This window comes from Hylobates moloch, unplaced genomic scaffold (genome assembly GCF_009828535.3).
Source record: "Hylobates moloch isolate HMO894 unplaced genomic scaffold, HMol_V3 SCAFFOLD_18, whole genome shotgun sequence".
NCBI lineage: Eukaryota > Metazoa > Chordata > Mammalia > Primates > Hylobatidae > Hylobates > Hylobates moloch.
In genome coordinates, this window is record NW_026652293.1 from 40,676,549 (window position 1) to 40,694,308 (window position 17,760).

Genomic DNA, 17,760 nt, shown 5'->3' on the forward strand with positions numbered 1-17,760 from the left:
TTATTATCTCTGTCAATTTCTCTCTCTTCTTTCTCTCTGCTTCTCCTTTATTTTCTTTCTGCACATCTCTCTCTGTTTTTCACTTTAGATCCCTTTATTTCTTCTTTTACACCATATCTTATCATTCTTTTGGGGACATGTAACTATGGATTAACTGATGGCTGATTAAAACACAATTGCATCTTTTTCTTGCATGCTTTTCCTAAGGAAAAACTGCCCTGATGACACCTAAACATATGGAAGAGGCATGGCTGGGTTGCAAACCAGTGGGAGCTGCCCCATGGAGGTAGCAGATGCCCCTGGGCAGCTCCCTGGCCCATCCTGTGATCTGTCTGGTTGGCCAAATGGAAGCAGGCCAGCCACCTAACAGTTAACTGTGATTCTTTTTTTCTCCCATTTCATTTCAATCTCTTTGTTCCATGCAACCAAAGAGCTAATGGCTGGCGAATTTATTATGACCCATTGTTTGGCTTGTGGAATAAACTGATTCTTCCCCTTTCTATGTTCTGACTCCCCCCTTTGTCTGCATTTTTATTTTACGGTTCTTTTTGTACACATCCAACACATGCTGAGGTTATTGAAAAGCACAAATTACACAGAATTCAATTTGCATATCTATTGAGGGTCCAATCGCAGAGTCCTCAGTCAGGCAAAATGCCCACTGACTCTTACCTCCTTTACTCTGCTCCTCCTTGGCACCAGAACCGGCAGGCTGCCCCTCCGCCACTCCTAGCGGACCTGGCAAATGGCCTTCGCGAGAGGTTTAAGCAGAGTCACACCACGGAGGACAGCGCGCCAGGAGTTAGCAAAGTTCCCACAAAGTCACTCAGAGTGTCTGAGTAGGCAAGGTTCAGAAAAAGGCCAGATAGCAGCAACACAATGCCAATTTAGCACTGGGGTGACTGAGAATGTACAGGCATTGGAATCAGACAGGGTTATGTGTGAATCCTTGCTCTGCCAATGGCTTCCTCTAAAAAAGAAATTAAACCTTTTATTTTGAGATGGTTGTTGCTTCACAAGCAGGTGTAAGAAACAATACAGAGGGATCTCAAGAAACCTTCACTCAGTTTCTCTCATCATTTACTTGTTGACCATGGGCTAGTTACTTAATCTAGCTAAATCTCAGTTTCCTCATCTGTAAAATGAGAGTACTAAGAGTTCATAACATATAAGAAAGACTGTTTTGAAGGTCATCTGAAATAACATCTATGTACCAACCCATAAGCACAGTAGTTGTGCCCACTCTGCCCTCAATAAGCAGAGATACTCCTCAGAACTGGTTAAAAGATGGTGGTTGATATGGTTTGGTTGTGTTCCTACCCAAATCTCATCTTGAATTATAGTTTCTAGTAGACCTCACAAATGGCCCTCATGAGTGGTTAAAGCAGAGTCACACCATGATCCCCGCGTGTAGTGGGAGGGATCCAGTGGGAGGTAATTTAATCGTGGAGGCGGTTACCCTCATGCTGTTCTCCTAATAGTGAGTGAGTCCTCATGAGACCTGATGGTTTTATAAGGGGCTTTCCCGCCTTTGCTCTGCACTTCTCTCTCGTGCCACCATGTGAAAGAGGATGTGTTTGTTTCCCCTTCCGCCATGATTTTAAGTTTCCTGAGGCCTCCCCAGCCATGCTGAATTGAGTCAATTAAACCTCTTTCTTTTGTAAATTACCCAGTCTTGGGTATGTCTTTATTGGCAGCGTGAGAACAGAGTAATACAATGGTCAAATAATTCTGATGAATGAAGAAATATTAACCTGACAGTATATTCAGTTTTGATCTAAATCTTATCATGAAAAATAGAATATTTTTAAGATTTTGATATAAAAGTCATGCTTTCTGTAGAAAATTTTAAAAATAGAGAAATTACTGGCCCACTTTAGAGATATTGTGGGCTTGATTCCAGACCACCACAATAAAGCAATTATCTCAATAAAATGAGTCACATGAATTTTTTAGTGCTCAGTGGACATGAAAGTTATGTTAACACTATACTGTAGTCTTAATAGTCTTAATGCTATTAAGCATGCAATGGCATTATGTCTAAAAAATACATACCTTAATTTAAAAATATTTTACTGATAAAAAATTCTAACAATCAGCCGGGCGCGGTGGCTCACGCTTGTAATCCCAGCACTTTGGGAGGCCGAGGCGGGCGGATCACGAGGTCAGGAGATCGAGACCACGGTGAAACCCCGTCTCTACTAAAAATACAAAAAATTAGCCGGGCGTGGTGGCGGGCGCCTGTAGTCCCAGCTACTCAGAGAGGCTGAGGCAGGAGAATGGCGTGAACCCGGGAGGTGGAGCTTGCAGTGAGCCGAGATCGCACCACTGCACTCCAGCCTGGGTGACAGAGCGAGACTCCATCTCAAAAAAAAAAAAAAAAAAAAAAAAATTCTAACAATCACCTGAACCTTCAGTGAGTCATGCTGGTGGAGGGTCTTGCCTTGATGTTGATGGCTGCTGACTGATCAGGGTTTGAGGTGGCTGTGGCAATTTCTTAAAATAAGACAACAATGAAGTTTGCTGCATTGATTGACTCTTCCTTTCACAAAAGATGTTTCAATGCTTTTTGATAGCATCTTTCTCACAGTAGAACACCTTTCAGAATTAGAGTCAATCCTCTCAAACCCTGACACTGCTTTATCAACTAAGTTCATATAATGTTCTAAAATTCAGGGGTGTCCAATCTTTTGGCTTCCTTGGGCCACATTGGAAGAAGAGGAATTGTCTTGGGCCACACATAAAATACACTAACTCTAACAATAGCTGATGAGCTAAAAAAAAATTAGTAAAAGAACCTCATAATGTTTTAAGAAAGTTTACGAATTTGTGTTGGGCCACAATCAAAACCATCCTTGGCTGCATGAGGATCATGTGCTGGGGGTTGGACAAGCTTGTTCTAAATCCTCTATTGTCACTTTAACAATGTTTACAGCATCTTCATTAGGAGTAGATTCCATCCCAAGAAACCACTTCCTTTGCTCATCCATGAGAAACAACTCCTCATCCATTGAAGTTTTATCATGAGATTGCAGCAATTCAGTGCCATCTTTAGGTTCCACTTCTAATTCCAGTTCTCTTGCTATTTACACCACATCCGCAGTTACTTCCTTCACTGAAGTCTTGAACCCCTCAAAGTCATCCGTGAAAGTTGGAATCAACTTCTTCTAAACACCTATTAGTGTTGATATTTTGAACTCCTCTCATGAATCATGAATGTTCCTAATGACATCTAAAATGGTAAATCCTTTACAGAAGGTTTTAAATTTACTTTGCCCAAATCCATCAAAGGTATCACTATCTGTGACAGTAATAGCCTTACAAAACGTACTTCTTAAATAGTAAGACTTGAAAGTTAAAATTACTCCTTGACCCATGGGCTGCAGAATGGATATTGTGTTAGCAAGCATGAAAACAACATTCATCTCCTTGTACATATCTCCTGGAGCTCTTGGGTGACTACGTGCGTTGTCAATGAATAATAATATTTTGAAAGGAATCTTTTTTTCTGAGCAGTAGATCTCAACAGCAGGCTTAAAATATTTAGTAAACCATGCTGTAAACAGATGTGCTGTCATCTAGGCTTTGTTGTTTTATTTCCAGAGCATAGGCAGAATCGATTTAACATAACTCTTTTTTTTTGAGACGGAGTCTCGCTCTGTCACCCAGGCTGGAGTGCAGTGGCGCAATCTCGGCTCACTGCAAGCTCCGCCTCCTGGGTTCACGCCATTCTCCTGCCTCAGCCTCTCTGAGTAGCTGGGACTACAGGCACCCGCCACCACGCCCGGCTAATTTTTTGTATTTTTAGTAGAGACAGGGTTTCACTGTGGTCTTGATCTCCTGACCTTGTGTTCTGCCCACCTCGGCCTCCCAAAGTGCTGGGATTACAAGCGTGAGCCACCGCACCCAGCCAGATTTAACATAATTCTTAAAGGCCCTAGGATCTTTGAAATGGTAAATGAGCATTGGCTTCAACTTAAAGTCACCTGCTACATTAGTCCCTAACAAGAGAGATAGCCTGCCCTTCAAAGCTGTGAAGCCAGGCATTGACTTCTCTTCTCTAGCTAGTAAAGTCTTAGATGGCATCATTTTCCAGTATTAGGCTGTTTTGTCTGCATTGAAAATCTGCAGGCACCTTCATCAATGATCTTAGCTAGATCTTCTGGATAACATACTGCAGCTTCCCCATCAGCAGTTGCCATTCACCTTGCATTTTTATGTTATAGAAATGGCTTCTATCCTTAAAGCTTATGAACCAACTGCTAGCTTTAAACTTCTCTTCAGCAGTTTCCTCATCTCTCTCAGCTTTCACAAATTGAAGAAAAAGCCTTGCTCTAGATTAATTAGCCTTTGCTTTAAGGGAATGTTGTGGCTGGTTTCATCTATCCAAACCATTAACACTTTCTCCAGGCCAATCATGTTAGCTCGTGAAATCCCAGCCCTTTGGAAGGCCAAGGCAGGAGGATCACTCGAGCCCAGAAAGTTGAGACAAGCCAGGGCAACATAGTGAGACCCCATTTCTACAAAAAGATTAAAAAATTAGTTGACTAGCTTGGTGTGGTGGTATGCACCTGGAATCCTAGCTACGCAGGAGGCTGAGGCAGGAAGATCACATGAGCCCAGGAGTTTGAGGCTGCAATGAGCTTTGATTGCACCACTGCACTCCAGCATGGATAACAGAGTGAGACTCTGTCTTAAAATAAAACAAAGAAAAACACAAAACAAAACGAAACAAAAACAAACTTTCTCCTTCTCAGCAATAAGCTGTTTCATTTTCTTACTACTTATGTATTCACTGGAGCAGCCCTCTTAATTTCCTTGAAGACTATTTTCTTTTCATTCATAACTGGAGTAACTGGTACAAGATGCCTAGCTTTGGGCCTGATTTGGCTTTTGACATGCCTTCCTTACTAAGCTTAATCACTTCTAGCTTTTGATTAAATGTGAAAGATGGGTGACTCTTGCTTTCACTTGAACACTTAGAGGCCATTGTGTGGTTATTAATTGACCTAATTTCAATATTCTTGTGCCTCAAGGAATAGGGAGGCCAGAGGAAGAGGGAGAGAGATGGGGAATGGCCAGTTGGTAGAGCAGTCAGAACACACACAACATTGATTGATAAAGTTTCCCATCTTTGATCATGGTTTGTGGTGCCCCAAAACAATTATGATAGTAAGATCAAATATCCCTGATCGCAGATCAGCATAACAGATATAATAATCATGAAGAAGTTTAAAATATTGCAGGAATTACCAAAATGTGACACAAAAACCCAAAGTGATCACATGTTGTTGGAAAAATGGTGCCAATGGACTTGCTTGTTTCAGGGTTGCCACAGACCTTCAATTTGTCAAAAACGTGTATCTACAAGGCATACTAAAGTGAAGCACAGTAAAAGGAGGTGTGACTATGAATTAAAATAACTTGTAACCTCAACACCCAGTTAATTGCTAATAATTTGTTGTATGTCTCTCATAGTTATATTTTTAAACAACAAAAATGTGATTATGCCTTTTATCCTCTTCTGTAACCATTAAAAAATGTAGCAGTTTATTTTAGGGCTGCACGATGGTGTGCAGTAAGGAGTACCACATTTTGTTTTTTATGTTTTGTAGTTTCCAATATTTTGCTGCTGGGCAATCAGTTTCTTTCCTTTCTTCACCTTCTCCTCACTCTCCTCCAACTCCTCCTCCAACTTATTCTCCTTCTCATCCTTTTTTTACTTCTAAAGAGACACGTACTAAATGAACAGTCTTGTAAACAAATCTTTGCACTCATCCATGATTATTTGCCCAGAACCAATTTCTAGGAGTGAATATGTATGGCTTAAAGGGTCTGTGAATTTTATGTTTTTTGATATATAGTAAACCACATTATTACCAATTACTTAGACTGGTGAGTCTTTAATCAGAGTGTACATCAGAATCATCTGGGGAGCTTTTTAAAGCCTATGCTTCTCCACTCTTGATCTCTGAAGATTTTTATTTCAAGGATCTGGCACAAGCCCTCAGTACCTGTGCTTTTAAGATGTTCCCCAGAGGAATCCCATATGCTCATATGGTTGAGAACCACTGGCTGAGAAGACAGAGGTAAAATGCCAGCAAAATTTTCAAATGACATGAGGCTAGAAAGAAGAATTAATTAATTGGGTGTTAGTATCAGGTTCCCCCAAAATGTCCTTATGCTGGGATAATGGAGGTATGAGCCAGGGGGACTTAATATATATTGAGCATTTTCTATAAGACAGACAATGTGTTGCCTCAGAATATACATGGTCTTAATGGTAACTGCAACCCAGGCAGGAATGTGGTCTATTTTACAGGTGATGAAATAAAAATTCAGGGAGCTAACTTATTTGCCTAAGGCCAGGTTTTGAACACAAGTCTTCCTATCTCCAAAGTCCCTTTTGTTTTTTCACCACATACTACTAATTTTTACTGGTGCATTTAAGAGGGATCAATACAATGTTATGAATTTGAACTCTCAAATCTGAGTACACAAAGAACACCACTAGGCTATGTACTTTATCTAAAGCATCTGGGAGAAAGATTCAAATCAGTGTTCACAAAGTGCACTACAAATATCACCAACAGTAAAATTACTTGCAAGGGGGAGAGAATGTTATGAAATGCAGATCCTTGAGTCTCACCATAGATCTACTGAATTAGGATCCAGATTTTTTTTTCTTTGTCTAGTTCACCATTGATGGTCACCTGGGTTGATTCTATGTTTGTGCTATTGTAAATAGTGCTTCAATGAATGTATGCGTGCATGTGTCCTTAGGTAGAACAATTTATTTATTTATTTTTTTGATATATACCTAGTAATGGGATTGTTGGGTCAAATGGTAGTTCAATTCTTAGTTTTTTTTTCTTCAAGTTTTATTTTAAGTTCCATGGTACATGTGCAGGATGTGCAGGTTTGTTACATAGGTAAACATGCGCCATGGTAGTTTGCTGCACAGATCAACCTGTCACCTAGATATTAAGCCCAGCATCCATTAGCTATTCCTTCTGATGCTCTCCATCCCCCTGCACCCCTCCAACAGGTCCCAGTATGTGTTGCTCCCCCCATCTGTCTATATATTCTCATGGTTCAGCCGCCACTTATAAGTGAGAATGTGGGGTGTTTGTTTTTCTATTCCTACCTTAGTTTGCTGAAGATAATGGCTTCCAGCTCCATCCATGTCCCTGTAAAGGACATGATCTCATTCCTTTTTATGGCTGAATAGTATTCCATGGTGTATATGTACCACATTTTCTTTATCCAGTTTATCACTGATGGGCATTTGGGTTGATTCCATGTCTTTGCTATTGTGAATAGTGCTGCAATGAACATATGCATGCATGTATCTTTATAATAGAATGATGTATATTCCTTTGGGTATATACCCTGTAATGGGATTGCTGGGTCAAATTGTATTTCTGCCTCTAAGTTTTTGAAGAATTGCCACACTGTTTTCCACAATGATTGAACTAATTTACACTCCCACCGACAGTGTAAAAGTGTTCCCAGTTGTCTGCAGCCTTGCCAGCATCTTGACTATTTCTTGACTTTTCAGTAATTGCTATTCTGACTGGCATGAGATGGTGTTTCATTGTGGTTTTGAATTGCATTTCTCTAATGGTCAGTGATGTTGAGCTTTTTTTTTTTCCATGTTTGTTAGCTGCATGAAGGCCTTCTTTTGAGAAGTGTCTGTTCATGTCCTTTGCCCACTTTTTAATGGGATTTGTTTCTTTTTCTTGTAAATTTGTTTAAGTTCCTTGTAGACTCTGGGTATTAGACCTTTGCCAGGTGGGTAGATAGCAAACATTTTCTCCCACTCTGTAGGTTGTCTCTTCACTCTGTTGATAGTTTCTTTTGGTGTACAGACGCTCTTTAGTTTAATTAGATCCCATTTGTTAATTTTTGCTTTTGTTGCTATTGCTTTCAGCGTTTTTGTCATGAAATCTTTGCCCTTGCCTATGTTCTGAATGGTATTGCCTAGATTTTCTTCTAGGGCTTTATAGTTTTGGGTTTTACATTTACGTCTGTAATTCATCTTGAGTTAATTTTTGTATACCGTGTAAGAAAGGGGTCCTGTTTCAATTTTTTGCATATGAATAACCATTTCTCCCTGCACTATTTATTAAATAGGGAATCTTTTCCCCATTGTTTTTTTTCATCAGGTTTGTTGAAGATCAGATGGTTGCAGGTGCGTGGTCTTATTTCTGAGTTCTCTATTCTGTTCAATTGGTGTATGTGTCTGTTTTTGTGACAGTACCATACTGTTTTAGTTACTGTAGTCTTGTAGTATAGTTTGAAGTCGGGTAGTGTGATGCTTCCAGCTTTGTTCTTTTTGCTTAGGATTGTCTTGGCTATGTGAGCTCTTTTTTGGTTCCATATGAATTTTAAAATAGGTTCTTCTAATTCTGTGAAGAATGTCAATGGTAGTTTAATGGGAATAGCATTGAACCTATAAATTACTTTGGGCAGTATGGCCATTTTCATGATATTGATTCTTCCTATCCATGAGCATAGAATATTTTTCCATTTGTATGTGTCCACTCTGATTTCTTGGAACAGTGGTTTGTAGTTCTCCTTGAAGATGTCCTTCACTTCCCTTGTTAGCTGTATTCCTACGTATTTTATTCTCTTTGTAACAATTGTGGATGGGAGTTCATTCATGATTTGGCTCTCTGTTGTTAGTGTACAGAAATGCTAGCAATTTTTGCACATTGATTTTGTATCCTGAGAATTTCCTGAAGTTGCTTATCAGCTTAAGAAGCTTTTGGCCTGACACGATGGGGTTTTCTAGATATAGGGTCATGTCATCTGCAAACAAAGATTATTTAATTTCCTCTCTTCCTATTTGAATATGCTTTATTTCTTTCTCTTGCCTGATTGACCTGGTCAGAACACAGTTGAATAGGAATGGGAGAGAGAGCATCCTTGTCTTGTGCTAGTTTTTAAGGGGAATGCTTCCAGCTTTTGTCCATTCAGTATAATATTGGACGTGTGTTTGTCATATATGGCTCTTATTATTTTGAGGTATGTTCCTTCACTACCTGTTTACTGAGATTTTTAACATGAAGCGACGTTCAGTTATATTGAAGGTCCTTTCTGTGTGTATTGAGATAATCACGTGGTTTTTGTCTTTAGTTCTGTTTACATGATGAATTATATTTATTGATTTGTGTATGTTGAACCAACCTTGCATCTCAGGGATGAAGCCAACTTGATCGTGATGGATAAGCTTTTTGGTGTGCTGCTGGATTTGGTTTTCCAGTAAGAAATCCAGATTTCTAACAAACACCAGGCACTTCTCATGCACACCACAGTTTGAGAATTAGTGGTTAAGGGTGTTAATTAAACTTGAGTTTAATGTAAATCAACAGAGTAAAAATTCTGAAAAGACAAAAAAATGTGAACTGGAGTTACGCCGATAAAGGGGCAAACACACCCACACTGTGGAAGTCACATTTGAGCACTCATATTTAAGGATATTTGAAATTTGCAGTGCACAGAGCGAAGAGTAACCAGCATGGCGGGCATACTTGATGCAGTTGAAGGAACTAAGGCTACTCAGCCTGGAATAGAGAAGACTTTAAGGAGATAAAACAGGTGCTAAGATTGGGGTGTCAGGGCTTCCTTCTTATTTTCCCTTGCAGACCCTGGCAATACAGCTGGAAACTCTAGGACTGGGGGGCTCATATTCTATTTAGCAGAGTAGTAGAGAATTTCATCTTTGAGACATCTGTGGAAGTCTTTCTCTAGCAGGAGGTTGGGCTGTCCCTAGAACATGGGACCCATGGCAACTCCCCTCTACTGTCCACTGGAAGCTGAAGATCTCAACCACCAGGCTGTCCTCATTCTGTGCTTTTCTTAATTAAATAATTTTATGGTACCAGAGAATGGCTGCTTATATGGACATTTTCTGGGGGCTACTGCCATATTTACCAGCTTCTTTCTCATTTGTGGCAATAAGGGGTAAGAGATAAGACCTGGGCTTCAGTGATAGGAGAGCTAGCTTTTGTCCCAGGTTTGCAATTAATGAGACAGTTAAGGCAAGATCCCCAATCTCTGTAAAGTGTTTGTTCATCTGAAAGACAATGATCATTTTGGCTGTTCTTTTTTATCATGGTATTGCTGAGAGGGCCAAATGAACAAAAGGCAATGAAAATGATACAGCCAGAGCTGTATGATCCAGCAATCCCACTGCTGGGTATATACCCCCTCAAAAAGGAAATCAGTATATTGAAGAGTGTATTAGTCTGTTCTTATGCTGCTAATAAAGACATACCTGAGATTGGGTAACTTAGAAAGGAAAGAGATTTAATTGACTCACAATTCTACATGGCTGGGAAGGCCTTATAATCATGACGGAAGGCAAATGAGGAGCAAAGTCATGTTTTATATAGTGGCAGGCAAGAGAGCTTGTGTAGGAGAACTTCCCTTCATAAAACCATCAGATCTTGTGAAACTTATTCACTATCACAAGAACAGCATGGGAAAGACCTGCCCCATGATTTAATTACCTTCCACTGGGTCCCTCCCGTGACACATAGGAATTGTGGGAGCCACAATTCAAGAAGAGATTTGGATAGGGACACAGCCAAAGCATATCATTCTGTCCCTGGCCCCTTCCAAATCTCATGTCCTCACATTTCAAACCCAAGCATGCCTTCCCAATAGTTCCCCAAAGTCTTAACTCATTTCAGCATTAACTCAAAAGTCCACAGTCCAAAGTCTCATCTGAGACAAGGTAAGTCCCTTTCACCTATGAGCCTGTAAAATAAAAAGCAAGTTAGTTACTTCCTAGATACAATGGGGACATGGGCATTGGATAAATGCACCCCTTCCAAATGAGAGAAATTGGCCAAAAGGAAGGGGCTCAATGCCCCATGCAAGTCCAAAATCCAACAGGGCAGTCAAATCTTAAAGTTCCAAAATGATCTTCTTTGACTCCATGTCTCACATCCAGGTCACACTGATGTAAGAGGTGGGTTCCCATGGTCTTGAGCAGCTCTACCTTTGTGGCTTTGCAGGGTACAGCCCCCCTCCCAGCTTCCTTCATGGGCTGGTGTTGAGTGTCTGTGGCTTTTCCAGGGGCATGGTGCAGCCTGTCAGTGGATCTACCATTCTGGGATCTGGAGGACAGTGGCCCTCTTCTCACAGCTCCACCAGACAGTGCCCCAATGGGGACTCTGTGCAGGGGCTAACCCACATTCCCCTTCCACACTGCTCTAGCAGAGGTTCTCCATGAGGGCTCTTCCTCTGCAGCACACCTCTTCCTGAATATCCAGGCATTTCCATACATCCTCTGAAATCTAGGTGGAGGTTTCCAAACCTTAATTCTTGACTTCTGTGCACCTGCAGGCACAACACCATGTGGAAGCTGCCAAGGCTTGGGGCTTGCACTCTCTGAAGCCACAGCCTGAGCTTGGCCCATTTTAGCCATGGCTAGAGTGGCTGGGATGCAGGGCACCAAGTCCCTAGGCTGCTCACAGCAGGGAGGCCTGGACCCAGCCCAGGAAACCATTTTTCCCTTCTAGTTCTCCTGACCTGTGATGGCAGGGGCTTCCATGAAGGTCTCTGACATGCCCTGGAGACATTTTCCCCGTTGTCTGGCTCCTCATTACTTATGCAAATTTCTGCAGCAAGCTTGAATTTCTCCTCAGAAAAATGGGGTTTTCATTTCTATTGCATCATCAGGCTGCAAATTTCCAAACTTTTATGCTCTCCTTCCTCTTGAACACTTTTCAGGTTAGAAATTTCTTCAGCCAGATACCCTAAATCATATCTCTCAAGTTCAAAGTTCCACAGATCTTTAGGGCAGGGGTACAATGATGCCAATCTCTTTGCATAGCAAGAGTGACCTTTACTCCAGTTCTCAACAAGTTCCTCATCTCCATCTGAGACCACCTCAGCCTGGACTTCATTGTTCATATCACTATCAGCATTTTGGTCAAAGCTATTCAGCAAGTCTCTGGGAAGTTCCAAACTTTCCCACATCTTCCTGTCTTTTGAGCCCTCCAAACTGTTCCAATCTCTGCCTGTTACCCAGCTCCAAAGTAGCTTCCACATTTTCAGGTATCTTTACAGCAATGCCCCACTATCCAGTACCAGTTTACTGTATTAGTCTGTCCTGAGGTTGCTAATAAAGACATAATCTAAAACTGTAATTTATAGAGAAAGAGGTTTAATTGGCTTACAGTTCCACATGTCTGGGAGGCCTCATAATTGTGGCTGAAGGCAGATGAGGAGCCAAGTCACATCTTACGTGGCAGCAGGCAGGAGAGCTTGTGTAGTAGAACTCTCCTTTATAAAACTATCAGATCTCATGGGACGTATTCACTATCATGAGAACAGCATGGGAAAGACCCACCCCCATGTTTCAATGACCTCCCTCCAGATCCGTCCCATGATACCTGGGGATTATGGGAACTGCAATTCAAGATGAGATTTGGGTGGGAACACAGCCAAATCATGTCAAAGAGATAACTGCACTCCTGTATTTGTTGCAGCACTGTTCACAAAGGCTAAGATACGGAAGCAACCAAATGCCCATCAATGGATGAATGGCTAAAGAAAATGTGGTACATATACAAAACAGAGTACTCTTCAGCCACAAAAAAGAATGAGATCCTGCAAGCACATGGATGGAATTGGAGATAATTATGTTAAGTGAAATAAGCCCATCACAGAAACACTAACATTACATGTTCTCACTTATTTGTGGGGCCTAAAAATCAAAACAATGGAACTCATGGACATACAGAGTAGAAGGATGGTTACCAGAGGCTGGGAAAGGGTATTGGGAAGTGAGGTGGGGGAAGGTGATCATGTTTAATGGGTACAAAAATAAATAGTGAAAAAGACTGGATAAGACCTACTATTTGATACCGCAACAGGGAGACTATAGTCAATAACTTAATTGTACATTTGAAAATAACTGAAAGAGTGTAATTGGATTGTTAGTAACACAAAGGATGAATGCTTGAGGAGATGGAGACCCCATTCTCCATGATATGATTATTACACGTTGCATGCCTGTATCAAAACATCTCGTGTATTCCATAAAGACATACACAGACTATGTACCCACAAAAATTAAAAATAAAAATTTAAATTAAAAAAACCCAAAATGGTATAGCCATAAAACACTGCAAAGTCAGATATTAATACAATTCCTACATCAAATTAGAAAAAATATATTTAAACACCTATCGTGTTTATAAATCGAGAAAAAATATTGTGCATTATTAACCTAAACTCCACTACACCAGAACAAATTATAATAAAGTAGAAAGAATTGGAACACATTAACCACAGTAAAACAATATGAGCTTGTCACTTTACACAGAAGCTTACTCCTACATTACAGGAAAGAAGAAGAATGAGTGTGAAGTGTGCAGAATGAGGGACTGTGTGTATAAGGGAAGTCCTTGAATCTGCTGAACATGGCTTACATGGGACAGTTGTTATATTCCTGCCACACTCCTTGAGGAGCTGCCATGGGAAGCCCTGTATTTTACAGCTGAGGAAACTGAAGACAGAAGACTTTGAGTATTCTTCCCACAGCAGTCACTGGCAGATCCACATGAAGGGGGTTGTTGACATCAGGCAGTGGTGATGGAGGAGGGAATTGAGTTCTTCTGTGACATCACCTTCTTCGTGGTGGAAAAAAGGTGCCATAATTTAGGTCAGATGGAGAGTCAAGTAATAAATAGCACAGGTCTAGGATGACTTTGCGGTAATATTTGTCTCATCACATGTCTCACATGCAATTCTGGAGTTCTGCTCTGAGTACATACTCATCTAATCACAGGAGATACAGTGGTTCCTGCTATTGCAATGCCGTCAGTGCTCGCATAAACAGCTTACATATATGCCTTCTTGCTGTAGCTTCTACTTCCTTCCTCCTTCCTCTCCCTTTTCTTCACTCAGTTCTTAGCCAGTGAAAACACTGCCAAGGTAGAGATTGGATGGTCCTTCCTCTTCTCCATTCTCTCTTGCCCTTTGCCTTCCTCTTAGTAATACTTTCTAACACATTTACTATGTGCCAGAATTTGTGCTATGCACTTTAAATAGACCATTCAATTTAGTCCTCATGACAGTATCATGGGCTAAGTTTTATTATCCCACTAAAAAATAGATATGAGATGTTAAGTAATTTCTTCAAAATAGCCTGTCATGGCCAGTGAATGTCTGAACTGCCTTTCAAGCTTGGGTTTTTGGACTCCAAGTACATACCACTTACCATGATATAATGACAGCCACCATTCCACATGCATGTATGTTTGCTGTTGACATTGATCATCACTTTAGTAGAAGTTAAGAATAAAAGGTTAACAGCGTCTGGGAACCATATTTTACAAGAGTCAATGTGCTATATACATGAGCATTATAAGTAAATGCTATATAACTTGGAATTATTTATCTTGTAGGCAAAAATGGGAATGGCTACTTATGTGCTGTCATCACTAAGAGCTTATAGAGGTAGAAAAATTGAATTTGAGTTTTGATTGTGCCGTTTAGTTCATGTGAGACCTTGGAAATGTTATTTAATTTTGGTTATTCTTATCTGTATAATGGGAGTACTAATAGTGTCAAATATGGAAGTTATAAGGAATCAGAACCGTCTAATTCCTAGTGTATAGTAAGTGCTCAGTATATTTTTGTTACAATTAGAATTATGATTATAATCATTGAGCCTTTAATATTTTTCAGGTACTCTCAGAAGTTTTGTAGAGGATACTGTTATTCTTCATTCATATACACTCAATAAACGTAGAATAGAATGAAAAATTGGTGAACTACCCAACCCTTTGTTCTAGAAGGGCCCACTTTTCCCCTTTACCTTACCCTATGCACAGTCTTAGTCCCCTTTCATATGGAATTGCTGTGTCCCAGGAGAGGTGGCAAGACATGATGAAAAAATGAGGCAAGAATAACTGGGGATGATCTGGTTTTTTTTTTTCCACTCTCCTGCAGCTAATTTCCACTCTGTTAAGTCATGCTGTGTGTGCTATCTGACCAGGCCTCTCACCCCCACCCGGCTATAACTGAGCTTAAATTCTTGATTTTGGTGTTTGCATTTTCTCATGCTGGTGTCCTCCTCCAATCTATCAGTACAGGCACTGAAGTTGATTTTTTTGACCTTCATCTGCTTCTCTTTTGCTTATTTCCCAATTTGTTCAGGACTCAAGACAACAAGATGGGTGCTGTGTATGGCAGGCTCCATCAGAGACTCTCAGCAATCTCTTTTCAGTTAATTTGGCAATATTTATTAAATAACTTGAGTGAGACGTACATTTCAAGGGGTTTATAAGAGTAGATTGAAAAAGGCTTACAATGTTGCAAAGAAGGCAGCACTTACCCATAGGAAGTCCACAGCCTCAAATGGCCAGTGTGGGTGGTGCAGCCAAGCCAGGAAAGGGCAAAAAATGATGTCAGTCTGGGCTGGAGTTGGTGGGGAGGTGAGACCTGAGATGTTGTCAAGAAGGGTGGATAAAATTGAGCAGTGGAAGAATACTTGGGAGGCCTTCCAGAGAGCAAGGGAAATAGTATTGGCATTAACGAGACGGCTGGGCTCTGGAGTTCTGGATACTTTGATTACTGCCCAAACTGAGTGTGGACTTGGTACAGTGGTGGGGTTCTCAGTTTTGTCATTTATTCACTGAATGAGTTTAAGCAGGTGAATTCCCCTCTCTGAACTGTGGCTTTCTCATTCTTAAAATGAAGGCAATAATTTTGCCCTTGCCTGGCAGTCGTGAGATTTAAATGAGTCAATGGATGGAACGCATACAGCCCAATGCCTAGCACATAATAAAAACTTAACAAGTTTATTGGTTTTGACCAAAGAGTAACTGAGCTGCATGTGAATGAGGTGGCTTGCCTGCAGCCAGTGAGCCTTATCTTTGCTTTCCATGAAATCCTGTCAGATGTTTTTGAGCTCCAAAAATAAAACAAAACACCATAGTTTTTAAATGGTTGTAGTCATTATTCAGTAGACCAGTTTCCAATCTTTAACTCATAGTTGCAAAAGTTTTTAAGCTCCTCTCTTTCTTCAATTATTCATTTTGACTAAATTTTTAATGAAAGAAATGTAAATACAGAACCAGCATGACCAAATTATAGTTCCAATGTTTTGTACCAATTATTACCTTTACGTTCTAAAATATTAAAAAGTAGGATTACTAAGCAGGACTTTATGAAATCAAGGCTTGGTAGAGGTTTTATCTGCCTTAGTTCCTTTCTATAGTTTCTCTATCAAAGTCTTATTTCCTGTCAGCAGCTCAATTGCTTATTATTTTTGTGTATTTCAAAGTATTTCTATAATACTTCAAACATGGTGACTGAATGAAAATAGCCACATTCTTTGACAAGAGCTAGTTCACAACTAACACAATGACACACATACCCTAGGAGCAGCTCCTGACATGCAATCAGAACCAGGGGTGAAACATGAAGAATACCATCCTGCCATTTCACAGGGACTACATCAGGGACAGCGGTGGGCAGTCTAGGCACCCCCTTGGTGACAATTGCTATCTGTACACTGATGACTTCCAAATCGAGATCTCTAGCCCAAAACTATTTCCTCTGCTCCATACTCAATTGACCAATTCCTGCTGGGCTTTTCCACCATGATGTCACAGGTGCCTTGATTTACAGCTCCCAGAGAAACTTGACTCTTTCCTTTCAAGAAGTAAATGACATGTCCATCTATACAATAGGCAACTCTGCAAGAAATTTGGGACTCACTCTTGGCTGCATAGTGTTAGTGGTTAATAGCATAGACCCGAGGTGGAGACTACGTGTTCACTGGCTATGGCACTTAACCTCTCTGTGTGTCATTTATCTTATCCATCATATGGGGATTATAGAAGTTCCAACTTCATAGTGGTAGTGTGGTGATTAAATGAGTTAATATTTCTAAGTGCTTAGAACAGTGCCTGGCACATATTAAAAAAACATGTAAATGGTTGCTGAATAAATAAATCACACGTAGCAGTCCCTGAAAAGCTACTAAATTTACACATTCCTCTTCCTCTTCATCTCCAGGCAACTAAGGATGCTGCCTTAGTTCAGCCTCTATCTCTCCTAGTATAATGCAGTGATTTTCATTTCCTTAGTGAGGTCCTGTCCCCTGTTTTTCCCTGCTCCAGTCTATACTCCCTATGGCAACCAGGGTGACATTTACTGAATGTAGAGCTGATCATGTTTACAACATTGAGTGAGTCTTCGTCATGTTAGCCGGGCTGACTTGGCTCTTCATGGTCTGGCTCCTGCTTGCATCTCTTGCTACCTCTACCCTTTCTCATCACTCTGCCTTCTAAGCATTACAAATTCATTCTTTTTCCCTAAGCCTATCTTCATTTGCTCTCCTTCCTGTTGATGGAATGCCTCCCTCTGCCTTATTCACCTTTAGATCCAGCTTAAGCATCACTCAGTCTCTAAAGATTCCCTGATTCTTTCACCAGGAAGCATTCTTTGCTTTGTGCTTTCTTTGTATCGGTGATTATCATTGCACAAAAGGACTTTTTACTGCCTTTATTTCTTCGCACCATCTAGCTTGCTAACCAAAATGTGAGCTCTGAGGGCATGGAGTGGTCTCTGTCTTATGTGTGCTCATGCACACATACATGTGCATATGCACACCCCCCCCACACAGTTAATTTTAATTAACTTTTTTTTGTTCTGTATCAGTGCCTTTCACAATGTCTGACACAAGGTAGATTATTAGTTAACGTGCATTGAATAAATGAAGAAATA

The 17,760-nt window shown here is 40.5% G+C and overlaps 1 long non-coding RNA gene across 2 annotated transcripts in view; it reads left to right on the forward strand.

Moving 5' to 3' along the window:
* LOC116457347 (uncharacterized) overlaps positions 1 to 17,760 on the forward strand; it is a 200,448-nt gene that overhangs the window by 170,114 nt on the left and 12,574 nt on the right. The gene's annotated exons all lie outside the window — the stretch shown is intronic.